The sequence below is a fragment of the Schistocerca piceifrons genome, chromosome X (genome assembly GCF_021461385.2).
Source record: "Schistocerca piceifrons isolate TAMUIC-IGC-003096 chromosome X, iqSchPice1.1, whole genome shotgun sequence".
NCBI classification, from domain to species: Eukaryota; Metazoa; Arthropoda; class Insecta; order Orthoptera; family Acrididae; genus Schistocerca; species Schistocerca piceifrons.
The window spans coordinates 668030481-668052489 of record NC_060149.1 but is presented as its reverse complement, the minus strand read 5'-3'; the positions used below and the strand labels follow the sequence as shown (position 1 = coordinate 668052489).

The window sequence follows — 22009 nt, the reverse complement described above, 5'->3', positions numbered from 1 at the left end:
CAGCGCATATTGAGATGCGTACACATACTTTGCACACGCCACTTGGCAACGCTCTGCGCTGACAGAATTGTAGCACGCGCACCCTGTAATCTTTCTGAAACGATTTTGCGGAAACTATTCAATAAAAATATTTAATTTTTGCCTTGCTTGTAGCGTTATATGTCTGTGCCCATCATCTCGCTAATGATCATACCTTTAGTGATATACACATTTTCGAAAAACACTAAGCAAAAGTCGCAAAGTATGCAATGAAAAATAGGGATCGCTATGGTTTTGCGTTTGGTTCGTATTATACCATATGTTGCTGCATATGAAACTTAGCTAACATACCGAATTTTTCTTTAAACTTGGGAGGAGGTCTCTATCTGTCTCCAATCTCGAGAAAATGGATCCTGTGCAGCGCGTACACTCCCCACCTCACTCCCGCGGGAATGAAATATTTATAACATCCCTCATATCTCCTAAACCACTCGAGACATCGAAACGTGATTTTGGGAAACGATAGCACACAAGTTCAAATGGTCCAAATGGCTCTGAGCACTATGGGACTTAACATCTGAGGTCATCAGTCCCCTAGAACTTAGAACTACTTAAACGTAACTAACCTAAGGACATCACAAACATCCATGCCCGAGGCAGGATTCGAGCCTGTGACCGTAGAGGTAGCGCGGTTCCAGACTGTAGCGCCTAGAACCGCTCGGCCACACCGGCCGGCAGCACGCAAGGTTAAAATGGCTCTGAGCACTATGGGACTCAACTTCTGAGGTCATCAGTCCCCTAGAACTTAGAACTACTTAAACCTAATTAACCTAAGGACATCACACACATCCAGGCCCGTGGCAGGATTCGAACCTGCGACCGTAGCGGTCTCGCGATTCCAGACTGTAGCGCCTAGAACCGCACGGCCACTCCGGCCAGCACCACACAAGGAGGAGAGTATTTTGCCAATACGTAAACACACGGAAGTTTCTTATCCATGGCAATATTAAGAAGTTATACTTCTATTCGATTTTTACACTTCAGTGACTAATTTTTTTAACAGTTATAGACAGCTAGTGAAACAAGAGTTTCCTAGCATGAAAATGAACATGAAATTTCTTCTCTTAAGATACTGGAAACGAACATAATGAGGTTTTTCGTAAGCTTTTAAGCTCTCCGGTCGCCAGTTACTTGTTTGGTGAGACACTCTGTTTCAGAATTCTGTCGCAATAGCTGCTGCAAGATGAGTTTATGCAAATTATATTATGTTTTAGCAAAAGAATTACAGTTAAACCTGTCAACAAGAGAAATGAGCCCGTTACTCATCAATGATGATGCTTCTTCGAATAAAGAAAAACTAACAATTTACAAAAAAATTAAATGGGTATTCTGTTGGAACGTTCGTTGAGTCCCAGTAACCTACCGTCTCTTAACACTGAACGACTGGAATGGGAACCTACCAAAGGATTTTAGTCCTTTTCTTCATCTGAGCAAAGTTAATATACTGACGAGCGTTCTCTTCAGGCGGAATGACAGGTACACGCTAGATGCTGCGTACTTACCTACAGTTTGCCAAACTGACAATGTGTGATTCGCGAATAAAATAGTTTTTATTGAGAAAAGTAAACGTTTGAGCCGTCACACAAAACAATGGTCAGTGTATTGTTAGCAGCTGAGAATGATGCGCGCGACAGGAATTCGGAAGCTGGGCAGGCGTGCCTTGTGAACGCAAGAGTTCACGTCGTTCGAAAAACATTGTCATGAAAGTAGATCTGCCTTTGAAATACATTTCAACAAACTAAATATGTCAAATCACCATGCTCTCTCGGGATACTTTCGGAATAATACCGACCATTTCTTCATTTGTATAATTAGTTTATTAATGCTGATAGTGTGTATGCAACATTGTTATTCGTGAGGGTATCTCCTTTGTTTCTAGGTTGCAGTGGAAATGTGATGTCTACATATATGTTGTATACTGTCTCTTATTACATCCATATCCAAGTAATGATAGTGGAATTTATGGAAGTACATAAGGTTCACTATCACGACTTGGATATGGATGTAATGAGAGACATTATACTATGTATATGTAGACATCACACTTACACTGCAAGCTAGAAACAGTCGAGAAGCCTTTTACCAGGACCACAAAGCGGTCATACCTGTGGAAACTACGCCTTTTCGAATTTTTGCAACATATCGTAGAGATATGTCAGCATAACAGGCACCACGAAGATAACCTTGTTTTACTTTCCTGCCTTGCTTCTAGATTACATGATTTTATAATATTCCGTACTTCCTTATTCATTACCCTCACGATGAATCATATGTCCTTTCTTAAGATCTGAAAACATTGTGGAGGCAGAAGATATAATCCCAGTGCCTAATGGCTCACTATTTATTGAACTGCGCATTGTTCTTGACAAAAGAACAAACGAAACAAAAACTGTACAGGTATGTGTAACTGAAAACTATTATGTACTAACGAAAAGAGATGGAGTCCTCAAACGGCGGAAAAAGAAAAACAACTCAGTGGCAATAAAATTCAGTATATTGTAAAGGCTGTATTTTTCGGATGGGCAATACTTCCAGTGGCCATATGCGCCGTGCCGAAGTGAGGATATGGCAGGACTGCCCTCCTGCTCCCCGATTCACCCAACAACAACCATCTGCTCGAACAGTTCGACGACGTTTGCAGCAGCATGGACTATCTGCTCGGAGACCATGGCTGCGGTTACCCTTGACGCTGCATCACAGACAGGAGCGCCTGCGATGGTGTACTCAGCGACGAACCTGGGTGCACGAATGGCAAAACTTCATTTTTTCGGATGAATGCAGGTTCTGTTTACAGCATCATGATGGTCGCATCCGTGTTTGGCGACATCGCGGTGAACGCACATTGGAAGCGTGTATTCGTCATCGCCATACTGGCGTATCACCCGGCGTGATGGTATGGGGTGCCATTGGTTACACGTCTCGGTCACCTCTTGTTCGCATTGACGGCACTTTGAACAGTGGACGTTACAGTTCAGATGTGTTACGACCCGTGGCTCTACCCTTCGTTCGATCCCTGCGAAACCCTACATTTCAGCAGGATAATGCACGACCGCATGTTGAAGGTCCTGTACGGGCCATTCTGGACACAGAAAATGTTCGACTGCTGCCCTGGCCAGCACATTCTCCAGATCTCTCACCAATTGAAAACGCCTGGTCAATGGTGACCGAGCAACTGGCTCGTCACAATACGCCAGTCACTACTCTTGATGAACTGTGGTATCGTGTTGAAGCTGCATGGGCAGCCGTACTTGTACACGCCATCCAAGCTCTGTTTGACTCAATGCTCAGGCGTATCAAGGCAGTTATTAGGGCCAGAGTTGGTTGTTCTGGGTACTGGTTTCTCAGGATCTATGCACCCAAATTGCGTGAAAATGTAATCACATGTCAGTTCTAGTATAATATATTTGTCCAATGAATACCCGTTTATCATCTGCATTTCTTCTTGGTGTAGCAATTTTAATGGCCAGTAGTGTATTTACTTGCTGGTTGCATTGAGGAGCTGAGCTGGGCTGAAATGCGGGGTTCAACATCTTCTCCCTTTAAGAGTTCTTACTTGACCGATACAGAGCTATTTTAAACCGCCGTTAATACATGCAACATTCGTTGCAGTGTATGAAACACTGAAAAAGCGAAAAACTATACGTCTATCATCTTTGGTCTCAGGTATATAAGGTGAAACACACAGAAAGCGTCACAGTCAGTTCATCGTATGACATACGATGAATAAGGACATGATATTGGATGCTAAATGCGATAAGAAGAGATTAATGGTATTAGTCGTTAATTTACACGCAGGCGAAGAGTGTATACTGCAAGTTCTCAGCACTGGAGCTTCTTTGAGCACACTGAAGTCAACCATTAAGACTCTGTTAATGGAGAATGAGGATTGCAGGACAATGGTGTTTTCGGGGAACCTGCTAAGTTCGACCATTCTGCATATTTTGGAACAAATTATACCAGAATGCATGACGATGGTGCAGAGAGAAGACTACAGATTCGGCAAGACAGACAGTACTGATGCATATTACATATTCAAATGGCTTAAATCTAAAAATGCATGTAAGATGATTCATTAAATTTATAAGAAACTTATGAACAAGTGGTTCAGTTTGAATGGGGTGGATTACTAGTTGTTTCCCAAAGAACTAATGCCTGCCGTATGTAACATTACATGCAAATTTCACAAGCTACCGCCTGTATTTCAGAGAGATGAGCTTATCTCCCCATTCAGTTAGTGTGATAAGCATTTTCAATTGCATGGAGATGGCCAAGTTGATGGACCTGTGATGTAAAGGTTGTGAATAAAGGTTCGAATGAAAAATAAGTGGGTTTCTAATACGTTTTGTTATTATTTTCGTATTAAACGTGCGACTCTTCCGCCGGTAGACCGGGGGCCACTCCCTTTTCTTTATTTGCTAGTAACTGCACTAAACTAGTTGCATGTCCGTAGGCTCTTTGAATAAGGTGTTGATCGTAAAGCTGGGACTGAGTGTTGTTTATAGGCGAGCGTGGAGGAGGAGGAGCGAAGGTCCCACCTGCCGCATGCCCCCAGCCCCCACCGGCCCGCCGCGGCTCACGCGCTGCACACATCAACCACCGCTCGAGCACAATGTCAATGTATGCATAGCTAACCCATCCCAGTGTTATTTTCTGTAATATTATAGTAGCAGGTGCGTATTTTTTTGTTTTTTCGGTGCAGTGTGACGTTACTTGGACTTTTTTACACATGATTGCAGGTTGTGCATTGTGATGTTAGTTGCAGGAACCTTATATTACAGTAGCGTATTTTTTTAGTGTACTGTGGCGTTCAGTTCTACAACCATATTCTTTTTAAAGAAAGTCAGCAAATAGCATTGGGACGTATTACCGTGCTGGAAACTGAGTACGCTACATGGTGGCGGCAGTGTTGCTCGAACGAGGTTCACATTAAGAATGCCAATCTGAGGGATCAAAGGAGCATGGGGGCAGTGGTGGAGGAACGACCAATACAGCACAGCGGGGGCAGTGGGGGCGGGAAGACGTCATTTTCTTGGGTCATAAATTACCATCGTTAAAAATGGCAGTTATCACTTTACCCTAAAAGCATTAGACACCTGATTAAACATGAAGCCACTAGGACATCATCTTGGCCATAAACTATTGCAATTGGCTCTGAGCACTATGGGACTTAACATCCGAGGTCATCAGTCCCCTAGAACTTAGAACTACTTAAACCTAACTAACCTAAGGACATCACACACATCCACGCTTGAGGCAGGATTCGAACCTGCGACCGTAGCGGCCGCGCAGTTCCTGACTGTAGCGCCTAGAACCGCTCGGCCACCCCGCATTCAGCCTCGTGATAATTTGAAGAGGCTGGAATTTTTATTTTGTCTAAAAAATTCATGCCTGATACTTGCAAGGTTATCAACGAGCCACTTAAACAAATTGTGCATACATATGAACTTTTCACTTATCAAATTCTATTGCGTGGTGTTTGCTGAACAAACGAGGCAATGAACGGATTCATTCAGTGGAACGAGAAGACTTTCGGCAAGTAAGTCTCATAAATGAAGGATCCTGCGCGCTCGTTATCAGCTATTCTTCTCAAATACTAACGATAACTACCGAAGATCTTAAATTTCAAAACCAACTTTTCCGCCCACAACTAAGGAGTCCTCGGGATTAGAAATTCACTTTGCCGTTGTCGTTTTTACGTCCCTGTCTCTGTAATGTTCTATATTTGCATAATAAAACACTGACTCAACTGCATACAATTCCAATAATGGCAGACTTTCGCTCTCTTATAATTTGATCACACACCGCGTTGTTGACATGTTGGAGACATACTCAAAACTGAACGTGCAACAGATTTGATATGAGGCGTGAGCTCCTATGCTTTCCAGTAACGCTATAGTATTTACCACGACGCCTCGTTCACATGGATTGTTGTTCACGAAAATGTGGCTCAGGCTAGAATGTCACAGCCAGCGAGGACGCGCCTTAACATTGAACAGATGCAGATCTCAAAGTTATAAAAATGCTGAAGGGAAAATCGCTGAGTGATAATAATGCCACTCAGATGCAATGCATCTCAGGATAATCTCCAAGAGACATAACACTCTAACAGCCTCACATGCAACTCCGTATCAGTCCCTTTGATTAATGCTGGACCCCCCCCCCCCCCCTCTTTCTCCCGTCACACTTTCCTTCATTACCAAATAGATGATTCCTCGATGCCTCACAATGTGCCCTATCAACCGATACCTTCTTTTAATCAGGTTCTGCCACAATTTCTTTTTCCCATAAATCGATTCAGTATCTTTTCATTAGTTATTCGAGCTTCACATCTAATTTTCAGCATCACTTTGTAATGCCACATTTCAAGAAACTTCTACTTTTATGAGCTGTTTATCGCCCACATTTCTCTTCTGTCCACGGCTACATTACAGCACATTGCCTTCACAAACGACTTCCTAACACTTAAATTTATAATCGATGTTAATACACTGTTCTTTTCAGGAATACTTTTCTTGCCATTGCCAGTATTCATTTTATATCGTATCTCCTTCGGCCATTGTTAGTTATTTTACCATCTAAATAGCAAAGCTCCTACATTAATTTTAGTATATCATTTCCTAATCTAATTCCTTCAGCTTCGCCTGATTTAGTTAGACTAAATTTCATTACCTTTATTGTACTTCTGTTGACGTTCTTGTTACAACCCGCTTTCAAGACACTGCCGTTTCCATTCAGCTGCTCTTCCAAGTTTTTTGCCGTATCTTACGGAAATCCATTGTCACCGGCAAACCTCAAAGTTTTTTATTTTTTTTCCCCTGAACTTCTAACTCCCTTTTTAAAAGTAGGTTTTGTTTCTGTCACTTATTGCTCAACGTACACACTGAATAATATAGGATAAGCTATAACCCTGTCTCACTCCCTTCTCAACTAGTACTTCCCTTTCATGTCTTTCGACTCTTAAAACTGCGATCTGGGTTTTGTAAAAGTTGTGAACAAACTTTCACTTCATATATTTTATCCCTGCTACCCTCAAATTTTGATAAAAGACGAAAAACCTAAACTGAATCGACCAGATGGAGATTACTGAAGTGAGTACTCAATAAATGAAAACTTGTTCCTAGGTCTACCTAAACCACTGTACGAGCATACTCGCTGTCTAGAAACGAAAAATAAGGACTGGTTCAAATGGCTCTGAGCACTATGGGACTTAACATCTGAGGTCATCAGTCCCCGAGAACTTAGAACTACTTACACCTAACTAACCTAAGAACATCACTCACATCCATTCCCGAGGCAGGATTCGAACCTGCGACCGTAGCAATCGGACTGAAGAGCCTAGAACCACTCGACCACCGCTGCCGGCAAAATAAGGACTCATCTTTTGAGAGTACTGTCTGGCATCAGTCGTTGGTCGTGTTAATACATGGTCTGTCGCCCAGGATAAATTTAAATTTTTTTGCACCCCCCCGCCCGACATCATCTTATTTGTATTATGTAATTGTACAAGGTCTGTGTTGACAATTCACGTTAAACAATGTTTTTTCAGACTTACATGCATGTCCGAGTTCGAGTCTCAATCAGGCACAAATTTTCATGTGCACCAATAAATACACTGACGAAAAAAAATCGCAGCGTCAAGAAATAATTAACGCAGAGTACTGAAATTTCGGGAATACATTTGTGTAAGTAACATACTGAGGTGATTAACATAGCATGATCACGGGTTAACTTACGCACGAGATAAGCCATTGCAAATGTGAAATGCTGGTAAATTAAGAATCGATTTTTAACAGTTCGTTGTTTCACTGTGGTACCAACTGCTGCTCAAATTGCTGCTGCAGATGCAGTACGATGCGCCAGAGCCATACATTGAACAGGATGGTCTTCCCTCTCGATAGTGCCAGCTGACCGTCCGTAACCCCCATCTTCTTCCGATCGTACATTCTCGTGACCACTGCTGCCAGGAATCATTTACAGTGGCTATATTTCTCTTTGGTCTTACTACAATATCGCAGAAGAAATATCCATCTCCTTGTACCCCTGTTACACGACCTCGTTCAAACTCAGTGATGTGCTGAGGTGCCTTTGTCGCCTTAACCGTGTGGCGCATAGCGTCCACTACAGTGGACAGCTGTTAATGGTCGCTTCTTTGACATTTTCAATCAGTCCTGAGGCTGCAGATGCACACAGTTCACTGCAGTGGGCACTCCCTACTGGTGTTATGTCCTGCATGCATTTGCAGCCTCATGACTGATTGAAAACGCCAGAGAATTGACCATTAAAAGTTGTCCACTGCGGTGAAATTCATGCGCCACAGGGTTAAAGGCATTCTTGACTAACATCAACTCACCACGTCCAATTTCAAAGGTAACTAACGCTCACGAACGTTACAGCATGTATTTAAAGCAAACCTGATCTGCATCCTCATATAGTGGCACTACTAGTGCCACGCTTTTGCGACTGATGAGAAATTTGAATAGGCATCATCTCTCATATGTAAAAACACGCCTACCAACTTTCGTTTATGTCGCACAACTCCTTGATTCTGCGATTTTTTTCCGTCAGTGTAGCACAGCTGAAGTCAGTTTCAATTGGCAGTGTGCGAATCAACTGTCGTAATATTTAATGAACAGCTGTGGATCGTCACACTGTGTCTGTTGCTTCAGACATGCATGCATGTGTGAAGGAACATTTTTCCAAATGAATTGTCAATACAGATATTGTAAAATTACATAATAAGTATTATATGCTGTAAGTAGGCTGTTTAGGTTTTTTTATTGGTAACGCCACCTCTGTATGAAAATCACTGGCTGTGCTGTGTGCAGTCTGTGGCTAGTTTGCATTGTTGTCTGCCATTGTAGCGTTGGGCAGCGGCAGCTGGATGTGAACAGCGCGTAGCGTTGCGCAGTTGGAGGTGAGCCGCCAGCAGTGGTGGATGTGGGGAGAGAGATGGCGGAGTTTTGTAATTTGTCATGAACTGCTATATATATTATGACTTTTGATGATATTAACGTAAATACATTGTTTGTTCTCTATTAAAATCTTTCATTTCCTGACTATGCCTATCAGTAGTTAGTGCCTTCCGTAGTTTGAATCTTTTATTTAGCTGGCAGTAGTGGTGCTCGCTGTATTGCAGTAGTTCGAGTAACCAAGATTTTTGTGAGGTAAGTGATTTGTGAAACGTATAGGTTAATGTTAGTCTGGGCCATTCTTTTGTAGGGATTTTTGAAAGTCAGATTGCGTTGCGCTAAAAAAATATTGTGTGTCAGGTTAAGCACAGTCATGTATAATTGTTCAAAAGGGACGTTTCAATGCCTTGGTTGGTTAAAATGACGATAATATAGAATGCCCGTCTCTGGCGGGAATCACATAGAGCATGTGCAAACCTTACGAGATGAGGGCAAATGTGACACTTGGAAGTTTCGATCGGTCCTGGAGGAGTGCTTTGATCGCAGAAGCGATTAAGGCGACCGCTCGAGTAAAAGCGGAAAATCCGCTTTTGAGTCCCGGACCGGCACAAATTTTCATTTGTCTCCAATTAATAGTACAGCTGAAGTCAATTTAAATTCGTAATTTGTGAATCAAATTTCGTAATATCATCGCATTTTTGTTTAATCCTCATCGCTACTTATCCTGTTTAAGATGGACACACCTTTACTACGAAATAAAAGGTACACATTTGAATAATTCAGAACACTGAACAATACACATTCCAAAGTCGCATTGCTTATACCAATAACACAATTTCTTTTTCAGTGTTTCATTGATTACCAAGCCAAAGCCGTAGCAAAGATAGCAACAAACGCAAAATATTCTCTTTACACTCTCCTTGCGGTGGTTCATTTGGCATAACGAGTGTGGCTCCATTTACTAGCTGAAAACAAAAAACAGGTGTCTCTGTACCTGGGAAATGGACGTCTGTATGGGAATGTTGCTCAACATAATCTCTTCATGATTTCATTTCACACATGTCCGTCCTTTCCTGTTTTATTGACCTGTAGTCCGTGCTCTCGATTTTCTGTTTCTTCTTCTTCCCGCATCTACTACTCCCTCCCTCTTCGCCTTCTGCCGGCCGAAGTGGCCGTGCGGTTAAAGGCGCTGCAGTCTGGAACCGCAAGACCGCTACGGTCGCAGGTTCGAATCCTGCCTCGGGCATGGATGTTTGTGATGTCCTTAGGTTAGTTAGGTTTAACTAGTTCTAAGTTCTAGGGGACTAATGACCTCAGCAGTTGAGTCCCATAGTGCTCAGAGCCATTTGAACCATTTCTTCGCCTTCTCATGCCATTCCTCATTTCTGTCGCCTGTAACAAAAATATTCCCCCATGGAAAAGAGCGCCCATGGCGTGTGTCCCTGCTGCCATACTCACTGTGTAGTGTTAACGTACTCTACTGTGTTGCTACTTAAGCGATCCATAGTCTCCCATATACAGGATACCTTCCTGAATGCGCCTGTGATCCATATTTCCCGAATGGTTAGCCAGTGACAGCAATGACTCCATAGAGTTGTTCCATGTGTTGCGACTATGCTTTCTAGTATTTACCGAATGTATGGACCGCCAGTAGTAGATAATGTAAACCGTCCATTTGTACTGTGACACCATAGCATATTTTGCGTTAACTGAAATGTCTTCCACAGCCTACAGAAACTACAAAGCGCAAAGCGAACTCCGTAGCACTACAGATTGGCGACCGACCGATAACACCTCCTACATAAACCTCAGAGGACGGCAGCACTGGATAGTAATTCGTTCAGCTAAGCTGTGAAAGCAGGAGGCGCTGCTTATCCTTCCACGCAGCTCGCCAGTTGCGTCCACGAGGCTACACGGACACCAATTCGGCGTCCCTCGAAGGAAAATTTCGGACATCGTACCTGACTGTTCATTGTCAGTCCGCCACTCTGACCATTGTGTCGCAAAGACAGAATCTACAGCCTCCAGACCACCGAAAACGACCACCGAGCCATCTTGCAATGTCGAACTATTTCTCTCTCTCTTTTACTCTCCTGCTCCCATTCCCTCAAATGCAGTGGTCCACAGTTGGATGAGCAAAGTCTCCTGTTAGCTACTGCGAATTTTTTTACTCGGATATTAAATACAGACGCATAGATGCAACGATTCAGTAAGTCTGTCAGCCTACATGGCCTGCTCGCTCTAATGCTGTTGTACACCGTCGAGCACAAAAATGGCTCTAAGCACTATGGGACTTAACATCTTAGGTCATCAGTCCCCTAGAACTTAGAACTACTTAAACCTAACTAACCTAAGGACATCACACACATCCATGCCCGAGGCAGGATTCGAACCTGCGACCGTAGCAGTCCCGCGGTTCCGGACTGCAGCGCCTAGAACCGCACGGCCACCGCGGCCGTCGTCGAACACAACAGGTACTTTATGTTCTTACCACTGTCTGGAGTGAGACGTGGACGATAAACAGTTCAGCCAAAAAGAGGAAAGGAGCTTTTGAAACGGGGTGTTACAAAAGGATGCTGAAGATTATATGGGTAGCTCGAGTAACTCAGGAAAAGTCTGAATCAAACTGGGAAGAAAAGAGATTTATGGCACAGATGGACTGAAAGAAGGGACCGGTTGACAGGATACATCCTGAGGCATCAAGGAATGGTTAATTTGGGAATGGGGGGAAGCGTTGCGGGCAAAAATTGTAGAGGGAGACCAAGGATAAATGCAGTAAGCAGGTTCAACTATATACAGGGTGAACATACATAAATTCGACAAACTGTAGAACGGGTTCTTGACTGTAAATGAAGGAAAAAATGGTTCTATTAAAATGTGTCCGAAAATGCACCGTTGCCACGGTAGATGGCGCTGACGAATGAAAGTTCCTCTGACCATGTGCCTTATGTTCCGTGTGTGTTGCAGGCTGTGTGATTGACGCAGCGTACTTAAGCAGCTGAATGGTCCGGTATTCATGTCGGGAACAAGCCGTGATGGCGTTTGTGTACGGCCAAGAGAATGGATACAGTCGAGAGGCAGCATGGCTATAACAAAACAAGACCCTCACAGACACCAACCACGTCACACAACATTTCAGGTCCTTTTGGGGCGTTTGTGTGATCGTGGGTCTTCTCAGACAGACGAATGTGCAGGGAGGTGGCGGTCTGTGAGTACACCAGGAACATGGTGTAAGCCAAAATACGATTATGTGTATCCTGCATGACAACCGCTACTATCCCTATCACCTGCAATGACTGCAAGAATTATCAGCAGCGGATTTCCCTCTACAGGGAGGATTCTGTCGATGTTTTTGCACCAGATCATCATAATTGTGGGATCTCTGTCGTCAGTCCTCTTTACCGACGAAGCAACCTTTACCAGAACTGACATAATCAATCTGCATAATCGTCATCTGTGGGATACAGACAATCCTCGGGGAATGGTTGAGGTGCCTCATCAGAATCGGTTCAGCATCAATGTGTCGGCTGGGATTCCTGACGACCACATACTTGGACCAGTTATTATTCCACAACGCCTCAGTGGAGGAATGAAGCTGGACTTTCTGCAGAATACGCTGCCTGGGCTGTTTGAGAATGTGCCTCTGACAATACGACAGGTTATAGGGTTTCTGCATGCCGGAGCACCACCCCACTTCCGCATTACAGTTCGTCGACACCTCAACAGCGTCTTCCCCAGACGTTGGATAGGACGCGGAGGTCCTGTAGCATGGCCTGCTAGATCACTGGACTTCAACCTTCTGAAGTTTTACCTCTGGGGGCATCTGAAAAGCGTTGTGTATGCTGAACCAGCTCTTGATGTGCAGGCTCTTCAACAGCGTGTTCACGGCGCCTGTCACGCTACTCGGAGAGAGGCCAGAACGTGGGAAAGGGTGTGGCAGTCCATGACGCGACGTGTGAACTTGCACTGCATCACATGAAGGCCACTTTGAACATCTGTTGTGACGTGGATGTGATGAAGCTCTGTACTATATTCTAGAGCGATTTGTTGTCGTTGCACACACACCGTCCATTTCTGGACACATGTTCTGAGACAACCTTTCTCCCTCTATTTTAAGTCAGAATTCCGTCCTTGTAGTTAGTCGGTTTTATTCATGTTCATCCTGTTTAGTTATGTCGAGGTGAAGAAATTCCCTAAACCGCTGCAGGCAAATGCCAAGATGTTCCTTTGAAAGGGCACAGCCGATTTCCTTCCTCATCCTTGTAACATGCTGAGCAGGTGCTCTGTGTATATATTTATTTTTATGGTGAAACTGCATCAAATCAGTCCTGACATTGAAAGCAACAAGTACCACAGTTTTCAGCTATGAGGAACTTCATCTTCCTTATTTTATGAGCTGTAGTATCCATTCATCTGTTCACTGATGTTGCAAGGCGTCGTCCTCGTCTTGGTCTTTTCCTCACATTTTCAATCAACGTAGAACCGCATCACATGCAAATAATACAATTTTGCATTCCAGTTTTAATGAGGACATGAAACATGAGTGGTTATGAGATTCGATGGGTGCTGTAGTCAGTTTTGTCTTGAATGAAACCTGCTTTAAACTGTTTTCAGTACTACTTTTTTATATCTAACATTTCCGGGCCGGCCGAAGTGGCCGAGCGGTTCTAGGCGCTACAGTCTGGAACCGCGAGACCGCTGCGGTCGCAGGTTAGAATCCTGCCTCGGGCATGGATGTGTGTGATGGCCCTAGGTTAGTTAGGTTTAAGTAGTTCTAAGTTCTTAAGTTCTAGGGGACTGATGACCTCAGAAGTTGAGTCCCATAGTGCTCAGAGCCATTTGAACCTTTTTTTTTTTTTTTTTTTTTTTACATTTCTGCATGTGGGAACAGTTTCTTTCTGGATCTGCGTGTGGGGGCCTCTGAACTCACAGTTATCACGGGTCTGAAACAGGTGGGCCTTCATAACATCCTTTCAGTACCCGACCTCCTGGCAAGACACGAAGTGTCTGACGCTCACGGGACCACGGCGAAGTTGCTGATAGCAGAAACAAATGTGGACCTGTGTTCCCGATTTTGCCGAATCACATTTCGCACAATAGTGTACCTAAGCTCAAGGGCAGGCTCGGCGAACCATCACCTCAGCCACTGTGAAAATCGAGTGGGTAACAGCTGAACTAAAGAACAAACGAACATTTTGCTGGAAGTCTGCGCCACACCACTTGCTAGGCAAAATAATATCGTCTCGAGAATACTCCGCAGAATATAGACTCAGAGTCCTCCGTGGGATGGTAGACCCTTAAAATTTTCCGTCCTGTTTTCAGAAATCTTAGAAGCAAGGCGAACGATAGAAATACATTGGGAATCGGGCCAGCTGGCTACTGGTTCGTACAGAAGTTGGTGATTGGTTGGTCCACAGTTAACAGTTTGGCGGGAGGCAAAATTTCATGATAATTTGCAGCAATTGGTAGAGCGTTTCGGGGCTGCCTTACGATTTGCAGCGAGAGAGAGACGTGAGCACTGCTCGAGTTGAGACGAGGAGCCAGAGAGGCGAGGACTTATTCCAGCACGGCAAGTGACTTGGCCTTTCGTGTTTTGAGTCTCGAAGTTTTTCTTTCGGAACGGCGTCCGCTACGATGGAGCACGGAGTCTGCAAGCACCGCCACAGTATGGAGAATTCTGCCCACGCCTTATGCAATACTCAGGCGGAGCTCAGAGGCGCGCCGTCGGCCACCATGCGCTATCAAACGGTGGTAAGGCGGCATTGCAATGCGAGAGACTGACGCAGAAGCGTGGAATAGTTTGGAGAGGGATCGTTTTGTTAGAATGGTTAAATTCGTGGCAATTCCTAGTATCTATGTAGCGTGCAAGTTGAGAGGCGCAGCACAAGCATTTTTATTCTATCTGTCTTCTTATGAGGGTACCCGGTCTCTTTTCCATAACAAAAAACTGTTCAAATGTGTGTGAAATCTTATGGGACTTAACTGCTAAGGTCATCAGTCCCTAAGCTTACACACTACTTAACCTAAACTATCCTAAGGACAAACACACACACCCATGCCCGAAGGAGGACTCGAATCTCCGCCGGGACCAGCCGCGCAGTCCACGACTGCAGCGCCCTAGACCGCTCGGCTAATCCCGCGCGGCTTTTCCATAACTTCCCGATTATAGATTTTGTCCCCTTTTTTGTACTAAATTGACAATTTATAAACTGTAGCGTAGTGCCATTTGTTTAGTGACCGACATTTGGATATTAATTCTCCACCAACTCCCGTTATTGGCGACTCTGCATTATTCTGTTAATTCATTTTTGTTTCACTGTCAAATTATTAATTTCAGTTATTGGCTTATTGAATAAATTATGTCTTGCCAGATCTATGAATTTCATTTGGTAGCTGTAAGAGGAACCTTTTTACATTGATTGCGACGGATTCTTTCACTATAAGCTAGCAATTATGGCCACGATTAAATCTAATAGTAGGATAATAGGTGTTTCCTTCATGCGCACAGTTGCTTCTCCAAGACGATTGCTAGTTTCATGGGGGCTCCTGCAGCACTTGATATGGCGGGCCAGGGAAAGGAACAAGTTACCTAGTCAGCCTGGGAATCCCTCGTAGAGCGACGGTTAGTTGCAAAACACCGGCTTCTAGCAGTGCAGCTCACGTATCTTGCTCACAAAACACTTTGTGACTTACAAACGGCACTGCATGTGTGATACTTTGACACAACATAAAGGTAACAGTTCATATTACTAAGAAACTTATAATGAAGGATATTATCATACACACCGTCAGCAGCAGCTGATGTGTTTAAAAATATTGCAGCTGTGGAACACCACCATGCAAAAATACTAAGAAACTATTTGTTGCGGAGTATTAGCAAGCGACTGCTTTCCGACCTTGAACTGCGACCTTTGGCTGCGATAAGGTTTGTAAAAATTAATCAATTCACTGTCAACAGACAGGCAGTTTACTACAGACATATTCTTGCGAACCGCCGTAAAAAAATGTTTACGATGCGTCACACGAAGGAAATGAGACTGATGCTGCAAATTCGTATAAGGTACTTGCCAACTACTTCTGTTTGCGATGGTCGCCGTCAAAATAAGACCTATTGTAGTCGACCCACGCCTGCGTTCGTTCCCTCCGTACTTCACAACATTTCTGCGTGCCTTTTTTTCCAAGAGTACCCCCTTCGCACACATGTGCGATGGCGCTCTATTCGGAGATACACCGGTTCGAATTCTGGTGTTGGAAAATTTTCACTGCTAATATTTGGCCGGGAAGGGGAGGAGAGACGGTGGCGTGAAGTTCCTGATCACCAGTCTTTACGCCAATCTCCTGCATTAAATTCCATATCTCTCCGCAGTGTCTCATGAAATGAGGGTATGTGACACTGTCAACAGTGATCCGTCAGTCAGATTGGGGACATTAAGTTCGGCGGCCCCCTTTGTGTTATTCGAGAGGAGTAGGCTATGTGCAGGCACCGGGTTTCACCCGCTCCCTTCCCTTCATCGAACACCACAACCCCAAACATTACACTGCACGAGCACACGTAACAGTCATTCACACGACACTGGTACATACTTCATAACATGTCGGAAGAAGGTAATGGCAAATCATCTCCACTAACACCTTGCCTGGTTCTCTGAGTATGGAACTACTTTGTCTTGACTTTCCGAGTCTGCGCATAGGCTCGTTCTGGTGAGCGCTAGAATGTGTCTGTTGTAAATTGATCGATCATTGCTACTAAGGTCGTGAGTTTTTATGAAACTTGTAACAGCACAAGGACACAGTACGGAAAACAGTCACGTACTAAAACGCCACTGCAAGTAGTTCCGTAATAGTAACAGCGGTCTCTTTCCTTTTGTGTCGCGATGTTGTTGCTGTGAACTTTACAGCTCTGCACACTAGTCAATCCTGTAAAGGCCTCTTCATCTCTGCATAACCAGTGCAACATATATCCATTTGAACCTGCTTTACAGTAACCGAACCTTGGACTCTCACTAAAATCCCCCCCCCCCTCCGACGTCCCCCCCTCCCTCCCCCCCCACCCCCCCACAAAATTGCCATGTTGTCCATTCTTCATGCCTCAGGATGTGTCTCAGAATGTGTCTTATCAACCGATCTCTTCTTTTAGTAACGTAGCGCCAAAATCTTTTCGTCACGTCTCTTCCTCATTAGTTATCCATGCTATCCATATATTCTTCAGCGTTCTCCTGTTGCACCGCATTTCAGAAGCTTCTATTCTCTTCTAGTTTGATCTGTTAATCGCCCACGTTTCACTTCCGTACAAGGCTACATTAAAAAAAAATGACTTTACAAAAGACTTCCTAACATTTAAAATATTCTATGTGAACAAATTTCTCTGTTTCAGATATGCTTTTTTTGCTTTTTCCAGTCTGATTTTTATACCCTCTCTGCTCAGGCGTTTTTAATGTATTTTCATGCGCTAATAACAAAACGCATCTACTATTTTTAGTGTTATTTCCTAAGCTAGTCGAAGTAGTACATCTATAACCACATTTTTCCTATAAGATACACTTCCATAAATCGCTGTTAACTAGACTGATTTTTAGTAAGCCGATGAAAGACACTACGCCCAAGCAAAAAGGAACATAATAAAAACATACCCGAAATGTATTACAATGGACGTGTGCAGTACTCTAAAAGTATACCTGAAATATATTTCAGTGGATGTGTGTAGTACACGTGTTAGCACGTAGCATGCCATCGGCTTGTCTTCATTCTTCCTCGTCGTTCAAGTGACAATGCTAATATACACAATGTTTCCTGCGCTCCTTTCCTATACCATTTTTCTACTTCAGGAAATCTAATGAATAGGTAGCATTTAACTAGACTATTAATGAGTCATAACTGTAGGAATTCATGACATAGTAATAGGAGTAACGGAGTGGAACTATCATTTTGGTGAAGTAGTAGGGAAAGCGAATAGTAGTTTTCGATTAAATTGAGTGATACTTGTCAATGAATGAGAATATTATAAATTTTTCCTAAAAATATGCTGGCATATAGTGTAGGATCCACTTCTAGTTGGGTCAACACGGGGCAACGACCGTCAACAAAGACCGGTAGCAACAATGCTTACAGCTTTCTTTCCCTCGTGTAGGAATCACAGTAATACATAGCTGCCTGAACTACCTGATATCCCCAGAACAACACATAAACATCTACAGTAAATGTCCTTAGAACAACCAGAAATAGATACTTTGGGTGGATTCCATGAACATTATTCATTTCCTTAGGTGTTCCTACCGTAGGGATTTTGAGATAAAATTAGAGTCATCCAGTGACGAATAGAGATTAGGTCTTCCTACGCTTCAGCAGTGAACAGTAAGATCCATTAACATTTTATGTATCGTAAAATGGTACCCTATGGGGCGAACTTAACAATTTCATTTGAGTTACCGACAACATATTTTTCTCCCTTTTGACGATTGCTGGCAACCTGCATTTTCAGTTTTCATGCGTTGCAACAACAAAATAGGTGCTAAAAGTATCCCATAAGACGTTTGGAAACTTCTGTAATGGGAGAAAATATAACGCATTTTATATACAGATCAACCTGTGCGCAAGGATGTGACAATTTTAAAAGTGAATCATCCGAGGTTTCCTTTATTTTTTTTCTTTTTGTTTCGTTTTAAATAGTGGTCCCGAAAGAACGCCAAGAAAGAAGAACGTAACACCCGTCAGATGAAATTCACCCTTTCAGTTCAAAGATTGTTGAAACGTTATTGGTCAATAGAACACAAGTGCAAGAGAACTGTGTACGACTTAGCAGTTGACTTTGTAACTCTCTCACTGTGTGGAGACGGCTTAGGAGAAGAGATTATAACTCTCTCACTACGTGGAGAAAATCGTTTTTACATTATTTCGGGGTAATGCCTTCACCGTTGCGTACCTCTAACTCACTTCTCAATTTCTTCTCCTACAGGCTTCGACTTACAGATTTACAACAATTTCTTCTGATATAGGCAAATACGAGTGTAAACTAGGTATCACATCCTCGCCTGACCAGCTGTTGTAACTGTGCAAGAAGTACATTTTCTACTTCCTAGCGCGAGCAGTGCTATGTCGCTGCTCACCGAGAGCTCAGAGAAGAGATATCAGTCTAGAATGACATAGTGACAAAGCTTTCAAAAGTCTTACTTTTCGAAGATAAGTTCCAGCACCAACGATGGTTTGGCGAAGCAACGCGCGTTGCACACGGCACCACTTTCCCTGCGGCAGTTGACGGTCGACTGCCGCTTGGCGCTCTTCTCTGCTTCTACTCTGCTGCCGCCCCCCTCCTCCCGCCCCCCCCCCCCCCCCTGTAACCCAACCTAGCTGTCCAGTCATAGAAGTGTCCAGTAGTCAGACAAGATCCATCTGGTGGTGTAGCAGCCGTTCGCAGGCGCTGCGCGCTTGGTTTGTAAACAGCTCTGCGTGAATCGCAGGTTATTTCTTTCACTAGTATCAGTCGCTGCATTCGTGCTAGTACTATGGAATTATTGTCAGGTAGCATCACCTAAAGTATATATCTACACTTATACTGCAGATACATATAGAATGCACCATGATTACTGGTAAAGTGTGACACAGGTGTAAGTATGCTACAATACATATACATCTACATCTGCAAGCAAAAACGTTCCAGTAGACATGGGTTTGCAAATGAGCTGTATACAAGATTCCCACTCTCTTGTATAAAACAGTTCCAAACTTTTAATTAGTTTACAAATTAGTTAATGTGTTAAATACTTGACATAAGCATATAAATGAGAAAAACGTTTTTGAATTACGCTTAAAGTTTGTTGCAAGTCGCCAAGTGCTCTCATTATCAAAGAATGAATGAGTATACTCTGTGTAATTTGCACTGTGTTTTGAGGTAGTTTTTCACGCATCACAACGCATATGACGTCATATCTCCTGGCCCATGTGTCGCGCAATGATTTAACTTGCAGGTACAGTCAGTGATACAGTCTGCTAAGTAATAGCGTGGTCGACATTACTCACAGATGGTAAAAGTTAACGCCTTAGACCCTTCACAGCCCTGTAGAGGAAACCTTTGTCCTTCATGCAATGTCCATAAAGCATTAGTTTACTTTAAATTCTTGACTGAGATACACAAGAAGAGACAGGAGTGCAGCTTATGTTTCGCGTTTTAGGGCTGTATTTCTCTGTAACCATCCCAAAGGTCCGAAAATGAGCTATGCCGCGGCCTCTAATTATAAGGGAAAATAAAGTCATTTCTACAAAAGAGGGTAAAAACCTATAATTAGGTCAGAAACGTGGATGACTTTGATGAACGTGACTCAATTGGTAAAGTGAATCCAAAAGTGGAAAAAATGATTGTTAACCTTTCTTCGGGAAACCGACTCTACATATTGCATCAAGTGTAAGCAAAATTCACTTTGAAACAGCTGTCAGCGTAAATTCTTCGCTTTTAGAGGTCTCTTCCACGTGAATACGTGGAAAATTTGCTTTCAAGCAAATGATGCCAAGAGATGCCAACCAATTATCGACGCTGCGGGTGACCGGACGTGTTATTAATTGTAACTGCATTTTTCTTTTGTTGATATATTTATATGTTTCAGTTTGTTGCCAAATACATTTCTCTACTGATTACCATGATCTTACTTAACAGACTGCATATGTAAATACTGTCTGCAATGTGTGTTGCGAATAGAGTTAGTAGTAAAGAAGTAATAAATTAAAACGTGACGCCTGATGAGGCAGTTCTACTGCATGAAAGGCGAGATGTAGTGAGGGTAAGTTTTTTTCCTTTCATCATTTTGTGGGCGGTGTCAGCGAGAAAAGTTTCATAAAAATTTGAAATTATGTGTTAAGTTTGTTGCAAGTTAATAAGCACTCTCATTCTCAGATACTAGATTACTAGATTAATATAGTCTGGTATTCGCTTGTGGAAAGTTAAGCTGCCACGGGATATATACACAATAATGTGGTCCACAATAGTATAGTAGAAACTGAAATTGTTCCAATCTTTGCTCCACATACCTCATTTTTGTCCCATAGGGTAGTATAACTGCTGTGTAAGATTTGAGCTTAATGAAATGATATGTAGAGGTCACCCATCTCTTTTTTTTATTTCAGGCGGATGAATAATTTAATATGGCTGCTACTGCTACTTGTGTGAGATGTTCTCCCGCCAACTGGCTCCTTGGAAAGTCAGTATCTCAGTTGTCAACAGCAGGATTACCTCGTGCATTAGACATGCTCAGAAGTGTCCAATTCCACTCCTTGTTTAGAGGGATACGATACACTCTGAGATTGTTATAAATTGACCAGTGAAACGACAGTTTCAATTGGGAAGCGTGCAAGGATCCACCACAGTGAACAGATTCATGTGTCAGGAAACTATCTAAGCTACATGAACAATATCTAAACTTAAAGGAAAACAGAAATAGACAAACAGAAGTTGAAATAATGGAACCAAACGGATTCAAAAAAATCTGAACAAGTTATTTGATATTGCTACGAGAAATGCAATAAAACATTATAAATGAAAAGGACACGCAGTTTCTTCAAAAGCAAAGAGGAGATGTCTTTTCTTGTAGTATGCCAGGAGCTGGTCTGAAGATAGCAGCAAAAGAAACAAAGAGGAGGGAGCGAGAGGAAAAAGAATAAAGCGAGCTCGATATGAAGAAAAAATTAATTTATACATGAAAGGAGCTGCAAATGGTTCAAATGGCTCTATGCACTATAGGACTTAACATCTTAGGTCATCAGTCCCCTAGACTTAGAACTACTTAAACCTAACTAACCTAAGGACATCACACACGCTGAGCGGTCTAATGCGCTGCAGTCATGGACTGTGCGGCTAGTCCCGGCGGAGGTTCGAGTCCTCCCTCGGACATGGGTGTGTGTGTTTGTCCTTAGGCTAATTTAGGTTAAGTAGTGTGTAAGCTTAGAAACTGATGACCTTATCAGTTAAGTCCCATAAGATTTCACACACATTTGAACATCACGAACATCCATGCCCGAGCCAGCATTCGAACCTGCGACTATAGCAGCAGCGCGGTTCCGAACTGAAGCGCCTAGAA

At 43.1% G+C, this 22009-nt stretch overlaps 1 protein-coding gene across 1 annotated transcript in view; it reads right to left on the bottom strand.

Annotated features, from left to right (window-relative positions):
• LOC124722971 overlaps positions 1 to 19204 on the bottom strand; it is a 339558-nt gene extending 320354 nt beyond the window's left edge. The window contains exon 1 of the mRNA XM_047248138.1: positions 19116 to 19204. The gene's annotated coding sequence lies outside the window, so the exon portion shown is untranslated. The remainder of the gene's footprint in view (positions 1 to 19115) is intronic.
• Between the last annotated feature and the right edge of the window lie 2805 nt (positions 19205 to 22009).